The sequence below is a fragment of the Cimex lectularius genome, unplaced genomic scaffold (assembly GCF_000648675.2).
Source record: "Cimex lectularius strain Harlan isolate CLEC.00 unplaced genomic scaffold, Clec_2.1 scaffold57, whole genome shotgun sequence".
NCBI lineage: Eukaryota > Metazoa > Arthropoda > Insecta > Hemiptera > Cimicidae > Cimex > Cimex lectularius.
In genome coordinates, this window is record NW_019392642.1 from 77,482 (window position 1) to 98,366 (window position 20,885).

Sequence of the window (20,885 nt, forward strand, 5' to 3'; positions counted from 1 at the left end):
TAATATAAAAACTGATGTTGGAGATAAAAGATCTTGAGATGGTGATTTGAATTAGCAAAAAAAAATTATGGTTGCCAATACACGGGCAGAAACAATAGGAACAACACTGCGCTTTCAGTTTATAGGTCTACAATATTGAAGAGAGAAATGTTCTTTGGAGGAGGTTTGCAGTAGGTAGGTACGAGTTCTGGAGATGACCCTGTTTTCCTACATCACCTCAGTTTTTGACGCACTTTTATTAAACTGACAATGTGCAATAATAATCAATCCAATTTTTTGAATGCGGGGTTTTCACGAATGAAAACAATCCGATTTCTACAAATTTATATTCAATTCATTTTCAAAGTCTTAAGTCTTTCATCTTCAGATGTTTTACGATTCAGAAATCGAGAGAATCGGCGTGAAGCTTGGGTCCATTAAATGTGAATTAGTAGGAAACCGGGTTGTTTTGGTTCATTAAGGGCTCACAGAGATTGTATTAAAAAAAAGATTCCAAGTTTCGTTCAAATTTCAGTTAGCGAGGAACACACCGTGATATTTGATTCGTATCACGGATTAGTCCCATGAAAGGCGCTTTTTTAAATTTAGCGACGAACTATACTTAAAATCGGTTGAGCCGCTGATGAGCTGGTTTTGTATTCAAATACCACTAGAAAAAAATAACGTTTTCCGAAACCGCAGTTTTCTTCCCCCAAATCCACAAATCGGTTTAGTTTCTAAGTTTACCGTTTTAAGTTTTTAAGGGGTTAAAAAAATTCTTGATATTTCAGTAAACCTACAACTTAATAGAAACGATGAATGGTGGAGTGAGTGCGGTGTTCAATCTTTTTTAAAATGATAGTTCCTACTCACAATAAGTTGTTTTACAACGATCCGGATTTCGAGCCTTTAGCTCATCATCAGGTTGTCGAACTACTTCAACCTGATGATGAGCAAAGGGCTCGAAATCCGGATTGTTGCAAAACAACTTACTGTGAGTAGGAACTATCTTTTTAAAAAGGATTTAACCCACAACTTTGTAACAGCCATCGTGATAATTTTTAACGGTAAAGACGGGTAGAAATTCCCTGTAATTACCGATATGCACTGGACTCAGATACCTCATATCTGTTATGTTCTGCAATATAAATGTTTTTTAATCAGCAAGTTGCTTATCCCGTTTAATTTCATAATTTCCTCACATTATAAATGTACGAATGTGTTATACAATTGTTAACGGATGCATTTTAAAGATGGGTTCAATTCTTATCTAACGGGGTCGGCTGATATTTCGATACAATCAATGCGTCAATCACGAATAATAAGCATAATCTTAATCTGTCTTGCCCCGCTGGCAACAATCCAATGTTTCAAAATTCCGTTGATTCAATGCCGATTGCTGACGAAACGTCGATGGTAAAATTGTCGATCTACAATAAAATGACAATTTCAAGAAATAAATGTAGCAATTGTTTTTGTTAAAAAACTATTTCCTCATGTTTTATACAATGTAACGTAATTCAGAAGTATTTCTGTTGCATTTCACTTTTTTCATGACTTGGCTTTATAAAAGTGGAAACGACAAACAATCTTTATCTAAGAAGTCTAAAAAACAAATTTTTTCGTCTTAACACAGATTTTCAAAAGGCTCACGAACAATTAACGGCCTGCAATTAAATTGGACCGCTTTAATTCTCAGATTTGCTTAAGCCGGACGAAGACGAATGGTTACTTAAGACGGTATGGCTAAAGTAAGTTTTTGGCTCATATTACGTAGTTGAGAAAAAAGTTCTTCATTTTATCTTTTTAATATTTATGATCCATTTTACATGCTCTTTTTGTGTGTTTATATTTTTAATTAATCATCTATTCTAAACTTATTATTTTACTAAATTGTACAGGGGTCCGGAATAATTGCATTGATGTAGATTAAAAAAAATAAATTAAAAAGAGTTTAATTCAAAGTGCGCGTGTTAGAAACCGTTGAAGCATAAAATTTTTTATTATTTTTACATTCATAAATGTAAATGATTCAAATAAAAAAAATTCCCAGATTTTAGAAACTTTTCTCTGGGGTGAGTGTGTGACGTCTGGAGAGTATAAGTAAATTATTAGAGCGAATGGAGAAGGTTCAACCCCGCCCCTTACTTCGGGGGAGTGAATTTGACCAGACTTTTTTCACCAACTTTATTAGGCTAGTGCATAACACAGAGAAAAGTCACAGTTGATACAAATTTCGTAGTACAAAAGAAAACTATATACATTTAAATAACGAAAGTTGGTGTCGTAATAATAATAGTTACAAGTTGTAAGAATAGATTAAACAAACATGAAAAGACAATGATTAGACCTCTCTGGGCGTATGGTTGTGAAGTGTGGGGCTCAACCAAGGATTCCAATTCCCAGCGTCTCCAATCAATCCAATCTATAATTCTCCGTCAAATTATAAATGCTCCTTTTTACGTTTCAAATTACACTATCTATCCATAAAGACCTACACATCCGGTTTGTACACGAACTCATCAAAACCCGATATAAAAAATTTCATCAATCACTGAACACACACAGTAATCTATTCGTACGAAATTTATCACTTCCAACCCTACCTGAAAATCCTCCAAGACGATTGAAGCGAAAGTGGCCCCGAGACCTTCTCATTGTGTGAAGACTGAACAAGATACCAGTGTGAAGAAGTGTTACCACTGGGCAACTTCTCCTACAAGAGCCTCAAATGATAATTCAACATATACGAACATATTTACTTAATACAACACTTGTAGTTGTAAATACCAAATAAATGTAATAAAAAAAAAATATTTTTTGTTTTTGATGGGCAGGGAATTTTGAAAGATCATATTAAAATTAGCAAAAATATTTCTTATATAATCCGAATTAAGATTGATTACAGGTTGAAATATGTTAACCTTAACGATGTCATTACAACTAGAACAATTTTACAAAATAAAGCCACAAATTATTCTACCGTAAATTACTTTCCTACTTTTGAAACGATATTTTTGTAATTTTTTTAAGAACAAAACACTAATTCATTCGACATAGCTGATTGATCAAACAACAGCGATCTAATACCTATGACAGATTGCTTATTATTTACGTATTGAACTGAGAACAAAAAATAAATAAATAAATTTAAACAAAATCCAAATTTTCGATTGAGCGTGTTTTTGGTCTAAAACAGTGCGCCCGCATTATCAATCTTCCCTGTGAGAGATTCCCTCATCTGTGGACACTAAACCCGCAATACGTCCGAGTTACTTTCGGTTCACGATCCGTCCGGGCTCAGGAGTTAACCGGCCAACTTTGTTAGACCAACTTCAGACCGCATACTTTTATTTGGCCGGGGGCAGAAGTTATTTTCCGATCTGAGGGGTTTCACAAGGGCTAATGAAAAACCGAGGGAAACGCCGACGGATATTGAACTGTAAAATCCCAGCTAATTCGGACACTTTGGGCGATAGTACAATAAAACGACTATCCGGTCGAACTAAAAACGACATCAACATAAAAATCACGGGATATATATANGTTATATATATATATATATATATAGAGAGAGAGAGAGAGAGAGAGAGAGAGAGACAGTTATATTGGCAAACTGGTGAAACGCGTACTTCAACTCATACACTAACGGTATACATATTCTTTTTTCTTTTTCCTAAATGGAGTTTTTTTTATTAGGGTATATTCCAAGAAACACAAGGTTTTTGATTCCTTAACAAAAGGTTAGTTTATTTCAAAAACATTTATCTTTTTTTCTATTATTTTATGGTTTAAAGTTAATGATGAGAATGTCAAAACGTCTTGACAAAATCAGAAATATCTATCATCAGGGCTATCACAGTTTTGGATTCAGCATTTTCATCTGAAACGATATTCAATTAAGAATGTCAATAAATGCTCAATTGCAAAAATATCACAGATTATCAGAAAATTGTGTTTTGTTACGAAAGCGCATCTTGTGTGAGAAAATCTTTCAAGAGAAACTTGGCGAACGTAATTTTGACTCGTTGAAAATAAATTCTTTTTTTTCACGGTTTCGAATTGATTGCATCAAGTTTTATTAGCATTCAAAAACTGTTATAAACTACAAAAACCGAAATCGACATTGACAACTAAGACAAAGCTAACACTGTACAAGACTTTACTAAGACCAATGTGGACATACGGAGTGGAACTGTGGGGTACTGCTAAGCCATACAATATCCAGCGCATCCGGTCCTTCTAATCGAAAGTCCTTAGTCAAATTATCAAAGCACTTTGTTATGCCATTAACTTCACTATTCACAAAGACCTCAACATTTGCCTGATCAGCCCAGATTCCAAACCTTCCACACCAACCTAACGAACCATATTGCTCGAGGCCTCTCCATTCATTCCCACCTGGCAACGCGCCACGTCGACTCAACCGACGGTGACCTCGGACCTCCTTGACCCAATCATACAAATTTGCACCAATGGCTGGCTCCTCAAAGAATGCGTTCTACCGGTGCAGTACTGGCATTAGTGCTAGTGTTGTGGTGTATGATACATTAATCATGTGTACATATGTGTATAGTAAACGATCTTGTAAAGATAACGAATAAATTTAAATGAAAAAGAAATAGTTAAAATAATTACCTCGCGGTCATGCTTACTCTCCCACAACTTTTTCATCCTGTAAAACCCCAACTGTCTAATAGATAAAACTCTAAACTAAAACTATTTAAATTTTATTATACAATTGCTACAATTTTTGCTAATTTTGACTGTGTTTCTTGTTAAAATTTACTGATTATGGACGAAAAATTGGACGAAACATTGAAAAAAGGATAAATGTTTTTGAAATTTACTATTTTTTTAACGGAATCAAAAATCACGAACTTCATGGAGTAAACCCTAATAAAAAAACTCTATTTAGGAAGAAAAAAAAGAAAAGAAAACACGTACATATTAATCAACTGCGTGGAATCTACAACAATACACAAAAAATGAATGAAAATAGAACATTTTATCTAACGTATTTCTAACAATAAACTGATAATCACGGGTTTCCTGGTGGATCCTTTAATCGAGTCAAAATAAAGCATTCCATCCGAATCCGGGGCGAAACTCGATTTGAACAGAAATCGTAGCATCACGAAAGCAGCGGAGAGGGAGTGGGAATTAACATACAAAAGGCACTCGTCTTCAGGGCGACCGCCCTTCCGCCCGTTAACGACTTTAGAACGTTATTCGGACGTGATATGGAATCGTCCTTCTCCTAGCTGCCACCGTCGACCCACGTCCTAGAATTTCCGCGAAAAACTCGCATCCGTTCTATTGACCCACAAACAAGGTCAGGGCGAAATGTGCAAAAGTGAGTTGGCGACATAGCAAAACTGTTTAACACATCATCTGACATCTTTAAATCTAAAACATGACTCGTGCTTTTTGTGATAAGACAAAAGAACTGTTCCACGATGCAATTTACGTCGAGCAGTTTTCACTTCATGTCGTTACTCACAAGCGGAAGAACTTGGGATTTCTAAGGCTTTGGTGTGGATTAACGCTGGTCAGATGCAAACAAGCGGAGATCCTAAGAAAATTATTAGTCACACAGACGCAATCAGATCAATAAGGAATCCGAAGAACCATGGACAGTTATGCGAAGATATCAGGGTTCAATCCAAGCAACTGACGGAACCTGGAAAACAATTGGCTTTATTTGGGAGAAAGTACATATCGGAATCCAAGGCAATGAAGAAGCGGACCGACTGGCCTTTGCAGCTGCGGCCTGCAGCTTCTTTGCAGATGACATTCAAATAGCAATAGAGTATAATAAATACCCTTCATCCCTATTAAAAAATGCCTATTCGAAAATGCTCTTACAAAATGGGATCTTGCGTGGAGAAAGTCAACCAAACGGGAAGAGACGAGAAAGTTTTTTTCATAAGGTACAAGACAGGAGCGGACTGACACTCAATATAACGGCAAAGCTGTCGGAGACTCTCACTGGACATGAGGCCAACATGAAATTTTTTGCAAAAATGTATATATGGAATAGAATAGGAGTGACAACATCTCTGGAGTGTGTTTGCGGCAATCTGGTTCATGACGAGGATCATCTCTCTTTCCACTGCCCAGTGCTGGATGGAAAGAGATCAAATTTGATGCGACACCTACTGCTGAATGGACCGGATTGTGGTATCCTCGAAGAAACCTCCTCAGTGAAAACAATGTAACAGTTTTTGAACAGTTCGTTAAAAATTGTAACTTGCGGGAAATGAACAATATATAATCATAACTAATATTAAATTAAATTTCATAAAAAATATATATAATATAATATAAACGTCAATAATGTAAATGTAATACAGTAGAGGTTCATGTAGAAAATAAATAAAAAAATAGATTTAAAAAAAAATTAAAATCCATATTCACAATCAATCTTTAACTCTTTACCTTAAGAGGTGTCAACGTTCATGTTTTAATTAATTAGTGTTTATGTAAGGTATTGGTTGAGACAAAAAATTCATTGTCACGAGCGGGATTCGAACCCACGATCTTCGGCTAGAAACGCCGCTGCTCTACCACTTGAGCTATCGTGACTTCCACTCGGACTACCGTCTTCCCATCTCAACCCAACCTTCCGAATTCCCCCCCCCTTTTTGCCATTGTTCAAATGTCGTGTAATCTATTTGATTACAATGAAATGGCCACGGAGAGCTTTTGTAAAGATATACTTCATTTCAATAATTAAATTCATTAGATTTCGTGGTCCGATTGACCAAATAACATTTTTCGATTAGTTAATATTTATGAAAAATATTGGTCGAGATAAGAAAGTCAGCGTCACGAGCGGGATTCGAACCGACGACCTTCGGCTAAATACACCGCTGCTCTACCACTTGAGCTATCGTGACTTAGATCCACAACGAAGTTCATGTTATACTTCAAAAACAATTATTTTGCCAAAAGAAGAAATAAGACTGCTAAACACAAATCAAGACGATCAGCACACGAAATTGGAGATCAATTTAAGTTTCGAACTTCCCTTCCTTTTTACTGTACTTTTGGAGAGCAATAAGAGATAAGAATTTCAAAAAGAAGTTTTATGTTGTTCTATAAAGTTTATACAATCTTCAGTTTCAAAATTTAATTCGATAATATTTAGAGTGATGAAAAACTTCAAACCGTCATGCAAATAAAATTCTGAAAATTCCCTGTTGAAATATACGTGTGTTTTTTCTCCAATATTTTATATTAAATGTACATTCTTGAAAAACTTTGATTTCTGAACGAAATGGATTAAATTAATGTAGTTGGCACTAACTAGGGATCATTTTAGTTTCTCAACTTCTCGGTAGGAATGTAACCGAGTTAACTTATTATTGCACGCAGCCGAGCCAACTTTGCCACCAAAGCCAACCAATTAAAAAAAAACCTAGCTTCAATGATGAAGTGCCGTTCGGATTTAAAAAAAAAATAAAATGTCACATCGTGATTCGTTCGTTTCGAATCAAAAGACGGTGATGCATATCGAATTAATTCAAGCAGTTATCTCAACTGGGCACACATCAATTTTCCGTCAAATGTGAAGTGTGGAGGTGCATCCTATTCCTACAATTGTTTAAAAGTAAATAAAATTTGTCAATATTGTTTTATTGTTCCCTAAATATAGACATCGGGCCTACGTCGCCTACCAAACATTTAAATGGAATATCACTGTTTGTATAAAAGGGGAAATTGATACTTCCAATTTGACGACGCCTCCTATTTGAGCTTGTACATAATAAGTGGCGAACTGTTTTTGTACCGAATGGTCGAAAGCTTTTAGCATTCGGTCGATACCAGCGAAGAATTTCTGGACATGCTGCGTTTTACATGGAACTCGTTTCCGACGTAATTGAATACATGTTAAGATACCGTCAGAACAATTCCACATGTAAAATTTTCCTGTACCAATTCGTTGTTTCCCACTTCGCTCACAGTTTGTCACACTAGAAAAGCATAACTGCTGCTTTATATTGTGGTCAAAATTTCTACAAATCTAAAGCATAATAGTACATGTTAATGTTTTTAATTACAAACAGGTATTGACGTTGACTAAAAATAAAAGGAAAGATAAATCATATCTGGTCAGTTTCAAGTCTAAACTATTAATATTTTTTTTACTTAATATTATATTTATTACAACATGTAACAGATTTACAACATGTAATAAGTTAAATTTACAATTAACATGGATCATGTGTCGTGAGGGTTGTTAATAACCATTGTTGTTCTCCCAGCTATACGAAAGGATTAATGGTTTAGTTGGCAGTTCTAATGAAACAGGCATTAATAACGCATTAAGAGCAAAACTAGGTAAAAAACAATTATTTGGTTAAATTTTATTCCATTACTTATTAATTTTCCGGTGTTTTGGTGGATTTTCTTTCAAAACCATAACAATTAAATAATTTTGTGAGAATCAGGTAATGGTCAGCGGATCAAGAACAAAATACATGTTTTTAATACCAAATAGCGATAGAGATACAATCTTGTATCTGGAAAAAGTAATTGTCATCCGTGTCGTTTTTGTATTCGCATTTGCAGGGCCTCTGGATTCGAACCGGGGACCTTTACCTTACAGTGATAAGTGTCTGTCAACGCCTAAACCGTTGCGGCCACCGACGCCCCCCCCACCATTTGGTATTAAAAACATGTATTTTGTATTATTTAGAAGCTAAAAATGTTATAATATGTGCGGATAACTCGCCACTTGTTTGGTGTTTTCGTCATCCGAGGGCCGTTTCTTGACCATTCACTCAAATAATTTCACTGTTCTATTTTCACAACACACACATTTAAACAATTTTGATTCAAACTCATGAATTTCTGATCTCGTTTAATTTGGTTTGAAATAATAAAATACGAGCGTCCGGCTTTTTCGTTGAGTATATTTTCTGTATCACTTCGCATACGAGTTTTCACGAAACATTTAACTCTACGTGTAGAGTAATGAGAAATATGATACAAATATATATGGTATTTTTGAATATTATAATTTTGTATTACAAAACTAGACGATACAATACAAATTTTGGCTGGGTGCCCTCCTCTGAGTGAATTTAGATTGTGGGGTTTAGATAAAAATACGACGGATGAAGAAGGGGGCGAATTATGGTAGTCCTAGTTCAGTATCATCAATGCAAGAAGGCAAATTTTGAGGCAAGCATGAACTAAAAGATAGGAGTATAATTATTTTTAAAGTTGATATAAAATTAAGTGATGTTGATATAAAAAGTCAAACCTTTCGAAAAATTAAATATAATCGCCGACTTGCTGGCGGGAGGAGAAGGAAATTGTCTTTTACTATTATGTAGCAAAACGTTAAGGAAAATGTGTGAAAAACAAGTAAATTAAAGAGACCACAACTTTCCACCGGAATTTCCGGAGATGTCCGTCGGAATTAGTTTTTGTCGTGGTGGAAGTGTCTGCGGTCGTCGTCGGAAGTTGCCATCGGACAATTGTGGCCGCGTCCGACGGAGGGAACTTGGAGTTGTTACTTCACTCGTTAATGTTATGTAATAAGCAACACTCAGAATTTTATAGTGCCGTCTAGTATTGGAATGGGTTTCGATAGAAATGAAGAAAAAAAATTATAGAAAACAAGTGCTGTTCTACATTGATGAAGATAAGAATCTCCTACCGCAGGATAAACTTTTTCCCGAAGGAATCGACGCTGAATGATATCATAGTTGAATTTTGCTCGTGATTCTATCGAACTCCGAATTGGATTCGGCTCCAATTAAGGGTCCTTTTGACCCTTCTGAATATTACGTGGAAAGTCGGCCGGGGTGATCTAATCCTATTTGGTACCGGGTCGAAAAGAGAATGGGCCCCCCGTGGGCTGCATTCATACGGCGGGCGATCCCTCATGGACGGACGGAAGTTCAATTTAGCCGGCCTATTCTCTCAAATGATCACGTGACGAACCTCACGCTAAAAACCTTTGCTCGATTATTGCCCTCCAAGGGCTAATTGAACGATATTAAGCCTTCCGAGGGCTGTACAATTACTTCCTAGCACGCTCCAAAATGCTTTCACACTTTCAAAAAGCGGTTTGCGCTTGAGAAGGAAACGAAATCCCGCGATTCCCGAGATGGTCGTTTGCCTGTTACACCTGGAATCCCTTTTTCGGCTGTAACATGTATAATATATATTGGAGAGGTTTTTGAAAGGTGCGCCATTTGTATGTCGTGTTCGAAAGCAGGGCCGCTGGATTCGTACCCGGGTCCTTTACCTTACAGCGATGAGCGCCGTGTCATCCGTGCAAGGTTGCAGGTTGAGATGGGGATTTGGTGTCCGAGTGGATCGAAGTCACGAGAGCTCTAGTGGTAGAGCAGCGGCGTATTTTGCGGAACGTCGTGGGTTCGAATCTCGCTCGTGGCACTGATTTGTTCATCTCAACCAAAACCTTACATACAAAGATTAATTAATTGAATTGTCGTTACAAATGAAAATATTAATTTATGCATTTTCCGTCGCTCATCTGAGCAGAAAATAAATTTTTCAAGGGGGTGGCCATCTGTGGCATAATTTGTTCTAATTAATTTTTGATCATTCCTCCCCCGATTCTTGTCCTTCCTCCGTTTTATTGAATTACAGTGCTATTCAAAGGCCGGAAAGATTATTTCTAATTCCACTAATTATAATTCTTTTGTTTTGTCGCGTCGTGGAATCATTATTATTAGTACGTCGAGAATTGAAAAATGACTATTCTAATCATGGAATCGGAAGAAAGCCGTTTTGTTCTAGTAATTCACATGCTTTTCAAAAACACGTGTATTAATTGAAGACTAGGACAAATTTTTTTCATGGTTGTACGATAAGGTGATTTGCGAGTTTTATTTTCTGCCGTTATCTCCAAGTGGTACCAGCTACCTTGTACATAATGGTAATTGTATCTGGCTTTTAATTTTCTTCCTGCGATTATGAATATATCATTTTGTTTGTCTTGTTGATGGTTGGTCTCTGGAGTTTTTCAACTGTGTTTGCGGTCTTCAGTGCTGTTGAATAATATATAGATTAGTTACTTTTGACTTTTGTTTCCCTATGATAACCCTTCATTAAATGTAAGTTTTTCCGGTTTGGTTTTGTGTGTGTATTTTTTTGAATATTTTGACGATTGTCTTTGTATTGTAGACGTTGTGAGTTATGTTTTTAAAAATTGTTTTTGGTTCGTTATTGCATTCCGCCTTGGCCAGTGGTATCGTTTTTAGACTGTCCGACATGTACTTTAGAGCTGACAATTTGCGTCGGTGAGGGTAATCAACTCGTATGATGTTGTCACTTGCAGTTGGTTTTCTGTAAATGTCAAACTGTGGTTTGTTGACAATTGTTTCATTGTTAGAACACGGAAGTTTGTACAGTAGTTATTTTCATGTTTTGCTCGGAATGTTTGTTTTTATGAAAGGAGTTGATGGTTAGACAAAACACCCACGGCTACAAAAGTAACCAAAAGCAATTTTAATAAAATTATAATCCTATTATAGCCTATTAAAGCCGTTAATTAAAATGCTTTGCCTTTTAAGGGGATTTCGAGTGATGATGAACTTATGAATTAGATTATGTTAGTCATGAGTAGTGTGAGTACTCGTTATTTTATGTGTAATCATAATCACTCTATAATTTATTTATTGTTTTTATTTATGCAGTAATATATTTTTTAATTTTCTTATGTTTTAACTCCATGTACGCATATATAAATACTTAAATCCTCTCTTACCAATCTAACAATTTTGTTCATTTTGTAATTTGTTACATTCATGAAAGAAAAATGAATGTAATGAAATCTACAGATTCTCTAGGGTATATACACCAACTTTTGTATTAATTGTTTAATGTATTTCATTACAATTATATTTTTAAAGCTGTTGGCTAAATTCATAAAAAGCAGTAAAACTACGTAAGAATAATTATTTTTATTTTTTAAATTGTAATTCTATTAGAAAAGTTTACGAATAAAATACAATCAAAGTCGTAACGTTTTAGAAAAAAAAAAAATAGTCCAGTTTTATTAGTATTGCAAACTAAGTATGAGTATAATATCCGCTTTCAAAACAGTTTGGTTTCATGGTAGCACTTCATCATCTCATGTGTTCAAAGGGTTGAAATTAGCTTATTTTATAGTAGTACATTAGGTAGTACGAAACATGCTGGATGCGTAAAAATATCCCTTTCAATCTCAATGTCTTTGGTGAGCAGAGGTAATTTACAAGTGGACGACCAGGTTGGCGGGTGATGGATTTCGATCAAACTTTTTTTGGTGATTCGGGGTTCGAAGGTCACGATAGCTCAAGTGAGAGGTAGAACAGCGGCGTATCTAGCCGAAGATCGTGAGTTCGAATCCCGCTCGTGACACTGACTTTTTTATTTCAACTATAAACCTTAATTAATTGTAAGATATTAATTGGTCAAGTGGACCATGAAAACTAGTGAATTTAATAAGTTAAATGAAGTATATCTTCACTAAAGCTCTCCGTGGCCATTTTATTTGTCGCCGAGAATCAAATAGATTACACGACATTTGAAAAATGGCAAAAAAGGAGGAAAAATTCAAAAGGTGGGGTTGAGATGGGAAGTTATGTCCGAGAGGATCGAAGTCACGATAGCTCAAACGGTAGAGCAGCGGCATATCTAGCCGAAGATTCTGGGTTCGAATCCCGCTCGTGACACTGACTTTTTATCTCAACTAAAAACCTTAATTAATTGAAAAATAAAAAAAATCTAAAAACGAAATATTTTTCCAAGTAAGTTGGTCATACAATTTGGTTTTCTTGAAACTAATATGAAATTTTGTTTTATCACCTCTAGAGACTCCTAAATATAAATTTTTGTTTCAATTTAAATTTATTAATAGTCATTCTACCATTACAGTATATAAAACATTTCTATAAGAAATTCAAAAAATTACAAATACACAATTAACCTCGTTTTTTAAAATAGAAATAATAGTCCGATTTTAATGCTTGATACAGTTATAAAATGCATTGAATTTAAAGTTTAAAACGAATTATCAACCATAAAAATCGGTCTACGACTTTTGAGAAAAATTATGTTACACTTTACACTAGGAATATCTCAGGGAGAGGTCGTAGAACTATTTTTACTTAATTTATTTTTATCTACAACTGTACATTTATTATATACAACCAGCAGATTGGATTTCAATTTATGGTTTGGCACTATGGGCGTTATAGAGAAAGACACCCACTAGCAGCCGCTTTGGATTAATAAAATGATATTGATCATTTAAGAGGTATATTCCTTTCATATGTTTTCATGGAAATTGTGGGGAATGGAGTATTTATGTGTTAGTGTGATTTTGTAATTTACTATGAAAACATCTGTAGTATGGTTTCACAGGTGAAAAAACTGTTGGCATGTGAAGATCTCTGTAAAGTTGCTATTATTAGTGTATAGAAAAGAGGAGAAACAATTAGCCTAAAAATTTTGGATTGAAAACTTTGTAGTGATTGAATATTGGAATATTTGGCCGATCCATAAGCTTGGCACTCATCCAAATTGGCTGAGTAGGTATGTGTATGTCGAAAGTTTTGATTTCAATGATAATTTTGACTGTCGGTTGAGCAGATAATAAAGCATTTTAAATCGTTTGTTGAGTGCCTATTTTTTAAAATCATTTGTGTGGATTCAAAGTTAGTCTTTAAACAAATGTATGTCCTAAATAGTTAACTTTGTCGAATTGAGGACCACGTTCATTGTATATATGCTCGGACAAGTCTGCCGACGGAGTGTAACGGTGATATGTTGTGACTCGGAAGGGTTAAACTTTATTTTCCAAAGATTGCTCCATTTTTCAATTGTTGATATGTGGTTTTGTAACACAAGTGAAGCTTGTGTGGACAAGGGATGACTTGATAATATTGCGTTGTCATCTGAGTATGTGGCGGTACGTGTATTCCCGTTTGTGGGCGTCAGCAGTAAATAAAATTTCACAAGTTTTCGTTCCCTGGTTTACTGCGAATAATCTCTCCTTAATGTATGAATTGTATACTCAGATCATAGGCCTGGGGTAAAAATTATTTTAATTTGTATAATAGTCTCTCACGCCGTACTTCGTCGAAATTGAGGCAAAAATTAATTTACACCGATTTACGCGAAAGTAGGATTCAAAGAGTTTTATAACGCTAAAATCATGACAATGAGGCCAAATCCTAGTTTTGACCATTTCCTGACCTACTTAGAGCATGTTTGTTAAAATATGCAAAAAACCAGTATTTTATTGATTTCCGTTTTTAAAACATAACAAATTAGAATAATCTACGTTACATTCGTAGACCATTTTTGTTGTTATGTTATCCAACAATGAGGAGTGGTGAAGAATGAGATAGTTTAGAAAATTAGAAAACACCTTGTTCATTTTTTTGCCGACGTTTCGACCTTTATTCGGTTCATCTTCAGTGCTTAAAATGTGATGCTACTCTTGTGGTGTCGTATTAGTTTTGTGTGACACCACACACAACACTTTCAAACAAAACCAGGGCAAAACGTGTAGTGCTATTCTTGTGGTGTGTCATGTTGGTTCGTCGGCAAAAAAAAAAAAAGTGTTTTTCTAAACTACCTCATTCTTCACCTCTCCTCATGACTTCAAAAAATAATAAAAATAATATTTTTTAATCTCTAAATAACTATTTAAATTACATAACGAATATTTTAATTTGTATGGTTTAAAGTGATAAATCAACAAAATACTCCTTTTTTTACATTTGTATTGGGTGAGTAGGATCCATTCGAGCATCTAGTATTTACACGCTCTAATTGTGGTTAATAACAGTTGACAGATTTTGATTTGCAACATTTCAAAATTGACATCTCTTTGTACTGCTCACTAGCGATTTTAGGATCGAATAAAGACCATCATTGAATTGTCTAGATTTATGAAGTTTATAATGAACTGATATGTCATACACGAACATGAAGATTAGTCGTCAAACTGTTAGTAGAATTAGAAAAGAAAAAGAAAAAACGAGATGTGCAAAATAATAAAAAAACGACAATGCCTGGGCAATGCTAATAGAAATTGCCGCGCCGAGTATGAAGCACGTAGCTCCTAAGGCACAGTTCAGAGAACAATATCCGTGACCAGACTTGTTACCGAACTAGGTACCCTCCAAAAGCTAAGTATGATTGTGATTAGCACAATGAACGAGAGCAGGGCTATCCAAAGAGTGCAAATTTTTTTATTTCTATGCTTAGTTGATCTGTTTCTTTGTTTGGTGAGGGAAAACGACATGCATGAACTGGCTAGACACATAAAAATAATTAAATTGCTCATTGCTCTTGTTTCAACATTCAATATTAGTCACATTTAAAAACAATACGAATTACACTTTAAGTAAGGTATTGGTTGAGATAAAAAAGTAATTGTCACGAGCGGGATTCGAACCCACGACCTTGGGTTACGCTGCTCTAACCACTTGAGGTATCGTGACTTCGATCCACTCGGACACCAACTTCCCATCTCAACCCCACCTTTTGAATTTCCCCTCCTTTTTGCCATTTTTCAAATGTCGTGTAATCAGGATTCGATTCTAATGGATTTAATACGAATTACTTTCGTTCTGTATAGTTTTCATCGTGTGAGATTTGTCCCATTGTAAAGTAAACGTACATGGTTTAGACCCATTGAAATTTTATGTCAAACCAGATTCCTGATGTTAAATTTACATCCTACCGTAGTCTATCTACGTAGCCTACATTATTTTCTTTTTCTTTTTTATTTTATTTATTTATTTATTTTAAAGAAGGTTCGCAACAGCAGAGGTCATATAAACCCTCAGAGTGCCGGTGTTTTGGAAACAAAGCCCATTTGTAGGCCTTTCCGCCGCTGGATTCGAACCCGGGACCTTACAGAGATGAGCGCCGTATCAACGACTAAAGGTCGATTCATATCTACCAGCACAGAGCGTGTTCAGCACGTAGCGTGGCAGACACAAAAAACATCATTACATACAAAAAATATAGGAACGTTCATACTTAGCGAACGTTTGCGGAGCGTGTCAGTGGAGACACGTACCAGCACCGGGCAGCATTGTCGCCGAGAATGTTTTGCTTGTGCTGTCACGTATCTACGGTGGTCTTTTCTTGTCTGTGCGGCTCAATACGGTGAGTATGAATAGATAACAGACAAGATTTGTGCAATTCCAATAGCTTAGGTGCCTACCTATAATAAATTGCATTATAACTTTAATTATTATGTCCAGTCTTGGTAAACCGAACTTGCGCTAATCCGAATTCGGGCTAAAATCCGAACCGCCAATCAGCACGTATTCAAGATTTTTTTAAAAATTTTATTTGACAAAATATGATAATAATATTATATAAGAATATAAATAATAATAATAATAATATTATAAGAATATTATATATTATATGTGATGAAATGCACGTAATTTGTAATACACGGACGTGGAAAGAATCCTGTCCATTGGTTTTCTGAAGAATAGTTTGTTGGCCTGTAGGTGTCTGTTGCTGTGATTACCGTATAGTATGAATACTAGTGTCTGTGCCGTGTCTGCCACGCTACGTGCTGGACACGCTCTTGTGCTGGTAGATATGAATCGACCTTAAACCGTTGAGGCCACCGACACCCCTTCTACATTCTTTACCTCTAAACTTATTAAGTTACCATAAAGACGCAACTTTTAACAAAGTTTAAATACATAAATATGAGATTTATTTAGGATTTGTTTAATAATAAATGAGCAAAATTGATGCATATTTTTTACCATATAACAATCCGGTTTGCCATAAAGCGTAGTTTTCGTATAGAACGAATAGTTTCGTCTGCCAAAAAATAGTTTTTTAAAAACTGATTAAACTAGGTTACAAATGGGCCACTGTTTGAAATGGGAAATGAAATAAGGTTTGCTAAAGTTTCAGTTCGAGAGATATCCAGGATTTGTTGGTTGTTGTTTTCAGGGATATATTTGGCCGAAAATAGACGGCACACTTTTCTGCGTTACTGAATTATGTTTCATTTCAAAATATCTTTATCCTCGTTTATTCGGACTTTTTTCTGACGACAGCACTCGTCTCGAGCTGTTCTTCGCTATATTTTCACCGGGTTATATTCAGTTTTGTTTGATTAGACTTAGGGCTTCAGCTTTGTTAACAACTTGACGGCACCAGCTCCGCTGATCCCCTGCCCTGGGGCGGCGTTTATTTAATTAAGCAAAAAGCCGGGGCTTAGGAGTCGTCTCGAGTTTCTCGCAAAAATAATTTCTCCGACCCGTTTTTACCCACCTGCGCAATATCTGGCGCCCTCAGCTGGGGGCGTCGGAGCGATTAGCCCCCCGCACCGCGAAAAGGAAAATTTGGGAAATTAATCACGGGAGCCGAAGAACGAAGTCAGGAAGCTAAGGGGGAAAATAAAACCTAACGCACCGGGGAAAAATGATGGTGGAAAGGGACGATTTTCCCTTCAGAAATTCCCTTTTAAAAATTTCGCTTAATCAAAGGAAATGCAACGCGCCCGACCACACAATCAAATGCACTAAGGGTTGTCTACCAAATGTTCTATGGGTTTGTAAAGACAGTTTTTAACACAATTAAATAAAGTAAATATTTTTTAGACTAATCTAAAATTATCGATTGCCTATTTAATGAATAGTTAAACTATGAAAACGTGGATGTAATACATGAAACGACAGTTTTGTACTGAACTTCGTCACTTTTTCCTTCGGTTTCCTTCCACCAAAATTTGTTGTAGCGGTTAAATTAATTTTTATTCACTGAGGATTGACATGATTCGAATTACCAAAACTTTACCTCATGTTAAGCTTTTCAATTGCGTCAAGGTGTCAGAATAATTACAAAATTACAAGGAACGTAGAATCATTTGTCAATTATTTTGCTGATTTTAAACGGTGAATAACGGTTCCTTAGCATTCCTTAGCAGTTTCCAAACTAGTTCATATCATACTACACACTACCAGACCATAAAAATATGGAAGTGAGGTCTCTGGCCTCGACGTGATATTTGGTCATGTTATGAATCATAGGTTTGATGTAATGTGGAAGCTGTTTACAAACTTTATCAAAATGGCAAATCAGGGAAGTTTGGGGCGAAGGGTGGACGGACAATCCACAAAGTAGATGTAACTAAAATCACAGACCGGCTCTCTGTGGCTACGTGTGTACCTCCGTCCTGATGAGGCCGGGCCCACACTGTAAATATGCATATGATGAGAATCTAATCCTGATTACACGACATTTGAAAATATCACAAAAAGACAATTCGAACGGTTATAGTTTGAGATGAAGAATTGGTGTCCGAGGGGATCGAAGTCACGATAGCTTAGAGCAGCGGCGTAATGCGCCGAAGATCGTGGGTTCGAATCACGCTCGTAACACTCGTTTTTCTTCTTAACCAAAAACCTTAGATAAAAAGAATAATTAATTGGAGTACAAATATGTTTTTCCTCAAGTGAACTGTGCCCCCTGATATTAATTATACAATAATTATGAGCAGTCTATACATGGTGTCCTTTTTAAATGGCTCGGTTGAATTTCTCTTAAATCAATGACACTATGAAAAAAAAAACGCGTTTAATATTTTTCTGTCAAGTTTCAAATTTTTACCTTTTTTTAGGAAAATTATACAGGTTACTTCAGGCCCAGTACAACTTCAAAATTTCAAATGCGACCGTACACATCGTGAAACATCATTTTAAAGGAGTTTCTACGCTGAAAACAATGGTACATTCACATTTTTAATTGGTCAAAAAATGTCAAAGTGAAGGCAAAAAGAAACCGACAGTGTAATCTCGACGAGAGGCTGAATATTTTACAGAATGTTTGCGAAAATCCGAATTCCTCTCTCCGAAATGTTGGAAGGGTTTTATCCCAAAAGTTTTTCCAAAAATAAAATTACAGATATTTTACATTCCTGATTTACTCCATCGTCAGATAATTTAATAATTAGTTTATACGGCAAACGGGAATATATTAGTATTGTCCAAGACCATGAAATGACTCGATGCTGGGTTAAATTTTTATGAAAAGAAGTGTTAAGTTGTTCATGGCGTGATTCCTAATTACCATTTAATTTCACAACCCAACTAAAAAGTTTAACGGCTTTAAGATTTCGACACTCGCGTAGCCAATGGAAATGATAGATTTTTTTAAAACGTTTAATCTAATTGTCGAGGTATCGGATAACTGAAAAACTGAGCGTGTACAAGTTTAACCCAGCGATGAATTTAATATAAGGTTACGTTGCTCTCCCGGCTGCAGAGCACGTAGCCGAGTTTATTGCTGTAATTCTGCCAGTTGATACCGTCCACATTACAACAACCCGGCTTTCTCGAATCCATTTCGACTTAACTTTCAATTAGCAGTTATGGCCTTTGTTCACCTCTTATGTTGAATTATCGCGGAAAAGGGCGGACCGCAATTGTCTCCGGGTCGGATTGAAATTCAATTAATGCCAATTAACGCACCGATATTATGGATCTAAGTGCACAGATTCATTTCGCCAGACTTTCTCATGAAAGTTAAATTGTTTCAGCATTATAAGAAAATCCTCAATTAATAAAATCACCGCAAATATCGCTCGTGTTTTAAACTAGAATAATTGCATCAAACTGAAAATAAAAGGCGTCATGGGCCAATTTAATTAAAATTGCACGAACCAAAATACGCATCATCACAAATGTATAATTAATTGTGCGCGTAAAAAACACAGTACTGATTGGTCCGTAGCGTTTACAGCGTTTACAGTAGCGTTTACAGGGATACTGCATATTTAAATACTTGTACATAAATATTACATCCTAGCCATGTTTGTCCTATGTCGGATATCGAGTACTCCATCAACCTTATTGAATGAATGGTATACAAATAGAAATGAATGTGTTTAAAACGGGGAACACACTTACCCGATGCAACCTACGCGACGCTACCCGACGCCTTGTCACGTTTTCGTAGGGTGTGCGAGTTCGCCAACGTTGTATACAGCGAGTACCACAGTAATCAGTACCACATTCATAACGGCTCTTTTGTTCTTAATACACTATTTTGAGCAAAACCTTGTAATAAATTATTAGTTAAATTTTATAAGCACAACCATGTAATAAATTGTTTGTTAAAGTGAATTGTTTTAAATAAATCCATTTTACGTTTTAATGGTCAATTGACCAAGTTACTTAGTTATGAAAGTCAGTGTGACCATCGATGGAGAGTTGATGTCCGAGTGGATCGAAGTCACGATAGCAGCGGCGTATTTTATTCCGGTGTGTTGATAAATTTTCTTCCTAATCATCATAATTAAATATTTTTTAATAAAAACTCATGAATTTTTGATCTCGTTTAATATGGTTTATATTAAAATAAGAATGTTGTAATTCATATAAGGACAGTATTACATGTAGTTTGAAATAAATTACAAAAAATATGAGTGTCCTGTTCTGATGCTACTCGACGGAAACGGTGTAATTTTATGAGCAAAACTATGAAAAATAAATTGTTAGTTAAATTTTATGAGCAAAACCGTGTAATAAATTGTTAGTTAAATTTTATGAACAAGACAATGTAATAAAAAATTGTAGTTAAATTTTATGAGCAAAACCGTGTAATAAATTGTTAGTTCAATTCATTATATCAAAATATTGTATTCCGGTGTTTTGATCAATTTTCTACCAAACCATTAAAATTTTTTTGAATAAAGACTAACGAATTTTTGATCTCGGTTAATTTGGTTTATATGAAAATAAATATGTTGTACTTAATATAACGGCAATATTAAATGTAGTTTGAATAAAAGTATGTGTGCCCGGTTCTTTTGTCTTCGACTGTACTCCATGCTACCCGACGAAAATCTGGACAGTGGGGATGGCAGAGCGTAGAGTAGGGTA

General features: G+C 35.5%; 1 protein-coding gene and 1 non-coding gene across 3 annotated transcripts in view; both read right to left on the bottom strand.

Annotated features, from left to right (window-relative positions):
- LOC106661815 (extracellular serine/threonine protein CG31145) overlaps positions 1–20,885 on the bottom strand; it is a 195,417-nt gene that overhangs the window by 59,083 nt on the left and 115,449 nt on the right. The window lies entirely within an intron of this gene.
- On the bottom strand, positions 6,495–6,567 carry Trnae-uuc. Its single transcript has one exon. It is a non-coding gene; the product is annotated as a tRNA-Glu (tRNA).